Source organism: Haliaeetus leucocephalus, unplaced genomic scaffold (assembly GCF_000737465.1).
Source record: "Haliaeetus leucocephalus isolate CR32 unplaced genomic scaffold, Haliaeetus_leucocephalus-4.0 Scaffold668, whole genome shotgun sequence".
Taxonomy (NCBI): Eukaryota; Metazoa; Chordata; class Aves; order Accipitriformes; family Accipitridae; genus Haliaeetus; species Haliaeetus leucocephalus.
The window spans coordinates 3,356,823-3,359,728 of record NW_010973104.1 but is presented as its reverse complement, the minus strand read 5'-3'; positions in this window follow the sequence as shown (position 1 = coordinate 3,359,728).

Here is a 2,906-nt window from a genome sequence, read left to right as displayed (position 1 = left end):
GGATGGATGAGAGAAATCAGCGCTGCGACGGGGAGGAAGGAAAAGGGACTGCCTGGAGGAAGGGGGGGGTCAGGTGTGGTGGGGCTCCCCGGCCGGACGTTGCACCTCTCCGTGTCCCTGTCCCCCCCCCCGGCCACCCCCGGGTCCCGTTCTCGGGAGCAGGCTGGGGGCGAGCCCCGGGCTGAGCCCCGGGCGGGCAGGGCTGCGCCGGGGGAGACGCTCGGGGGTTGCAGCGAGTTTCAGAAAAGGGGAATTTGGCAGGCTCGGGGAGGAGGGTCAGTATTTGTGAATGCGGGCCTGTTGCTTTATATTATGTACTTTCCTGTTTATAACAAGGAGGGGGATTATAACAACTTTACAAGTGCACACAGCTGGCCGGTGCTTACATTAGGAATTTGTGATGCTCTTTTTCTGTATAAACGTCCAGGTTTGGGGCTGTGTTTTCTGTTGTTGGATTTTTTTTTTTTTTTTAATTTACTGATGTAACAGCTTTAATCCGAGGCCCCGAGGGATTCCGATGCAGTTGGAGGTGTCGGCTCTTTCCCCAGCTCCCCACGGCTCAGACCTGCGTTAGACCCCGGGGAGACCCTGTTCCGTGGAGCATCATTTCTCCGGGGAAGGGAAGAGGAGGCCTGAGAGGGATCTCTTCCTCCTTCAGAGAGAAATATCCCATCAGTGCAGCTCCCACGACCGTGCTGGGACTTTTATCTGGCAGGGAAAGAGGTAAAAGCCGGGCTCCGGGGTGGCGATGCCCCCCCCACCCCGGACCTCCCTGCAACCCGTGGGGTTTTTCTCCCACTTTTGCTCCCGTCCTGTCCTTCCCCCCAGCAAACCATCGGGGGAAGGGGTTTCACCCCCCGGGGTAAAAAAGTCCTAAAGGCTCCAAGCCTCCATGCGAGCCTGGGAAATACAGCCGGGGTGCAGAGGGAGGTGGCTTCTCGGGCGGGGATGAGGGGGTCTCCCCGTTCACTGGCTGTTCCCACGCGTGGGAGGGGAAACCCACCCCTCTAACACCGCCCTTGCCGGTAATACCGCATCCCTCCCCCGCGGTGCTCACACCCGCCGAGCCCCCGGGAGCTGCAGGACCCAGCCGGCGTGCCTTAAATGCGATAAACCCCCAAATAAATAAAAAAAAAAGGGGGATGCAGAAGCAGGGTTAGAGGAGGGAGGGGTTCCCCTCGTCTTGCCACTGGGGATCAGCACTCCCGGGCAACCCCCCCGACCCCGATAGCATCCTCGCCGGGGAGGGATGGGGCAGAGCCCGGCTGCTCTAACCCCCCCGACTCATCCTCAGGGCAGCCTTGCTGAGGCCGAGGGTGTCCCGTCCCCCCCCCGCCCCAACCCCCTTCTCTCCCCACCTCGGCGAGTCCCAAGCTCCTTGGGACACTCCAAGCACGGATTATTAAAACAATAAATACTCGCGTGTACGGCAGGAGACAGGCACAGGGGCTCTCGCTCACTCCCTGAGCTCCCTCCCCCAGTAAAATTCTTCCTTCCTCCTTGTTTTCCCCTCTTGGCGGTAGGAAATCCTCGGAGGCGGGGATGCGGCTTTTCTCTCTGCTCCTTCTTCCCAGTTCATGTCTTGCTTCTCGTCCCTCTCCAACCGGTGGCAACGCTGGAGCTCTCTCCGTTATCCACCCGGGAGCAGCCCTCGGAGCAGCCCCGACGGCTGCCGGGGCGGAGAGAGGGTGGGGGGGAGGCCGGGGAAGCGAGCGGAGGGGAGGAGGGGGGGGTTTGTTGGTGTTGTTATCGTCGTTCTTTTCCTGAACGGGAAAAAAAAAAAAAAAAAAGAAAAGAAAAAACAACAAACCGCGGAGCCGATGATGGAGGCGCTCCTGGACGTGTTTCCCCTCCTCTCCAGCTGACAAGTCCCTTTTTAAAGCAGCAGAGAGGAGTGGGGGGGGAGCAGGGGTGTAAATCAGTGCTCCCCACTCCTTGCTGCATCCCGGCCCGGGGGGAGCAGGGGTGTAAATCAGTGCTCCCCACTCTTGCCGCAGCCCTGCTCAGGGGGCAGCAGGGGTGTAAATCAGTGCCCGGCCTGGGCTCCCATAGAGACGACCTCCCGGAGGGGCCCAGCGGGACCTGCCCACCCTTCTCGGTCCCTCGCCGTGCACAGCGCTGTACAGTTGCGAGGTCACTCGATATTGACCCGGGATTGGGGGTATATTTCTTTCTCTCCCGGCCTTTCCGAGCCTGGTATGGACTTTCTGCAAAGGTCCCTCCAAAGTGACAGAAGAGCTAACAGCCTTACCCAAAAACCTGTCCAGCGCCTTCCCACGGCGAGCTCTAGGGGAGGTGGGACAGCTTCGGGGGGACCAGACAGCTCCATGCCTGGGTTGTGCCAAGCCCTGGGGGGCTTCCTAAAGGGACTGTGTTTTATCTGGGTCCTGCAGCACCAGGGAAATGCTCCCTTGGCCAGGCTGCGGGGACACCCCACACAGGGACCTTCCTAGCAGGGACGAGCTGGAAAACCACTGTCCCTTGCCCTCCCGAAACCCAGAGCTGTCTGGGCTTTCGGACAGGTTTGCAAACCCGTAGGTTAATGGCAGTGCAGCAAGAAGTAAATAAATAAATAAATAAAAACCCAAACAAAACAAAAAAAAACCATCCACCATCCTCATCTGCTGCCCAGAACCGTGCTGGGCCCCAGACCGGCGCAACAGGCCATGCAGCAGCTTCAGCCAGCCCCCACTGGGGCCAAGCTTGGCCCTCCTGATCTGCTATGGGGGGGATTATGAGGGTCTTTCAGCTGTGAGGGCCTGCAGCTGTCTGCAGCTCCTACCCTGGGCCTTCCTCCTTCCTCCCCCTCTGCCCCAGTCGAGCTGAAGTCACCTGTCGCAACAGAGGCCTATTGCGTTATCGACCTCCCTATCTCAGCTTTTAAATACAGCCCCAGAAAAGGTCCA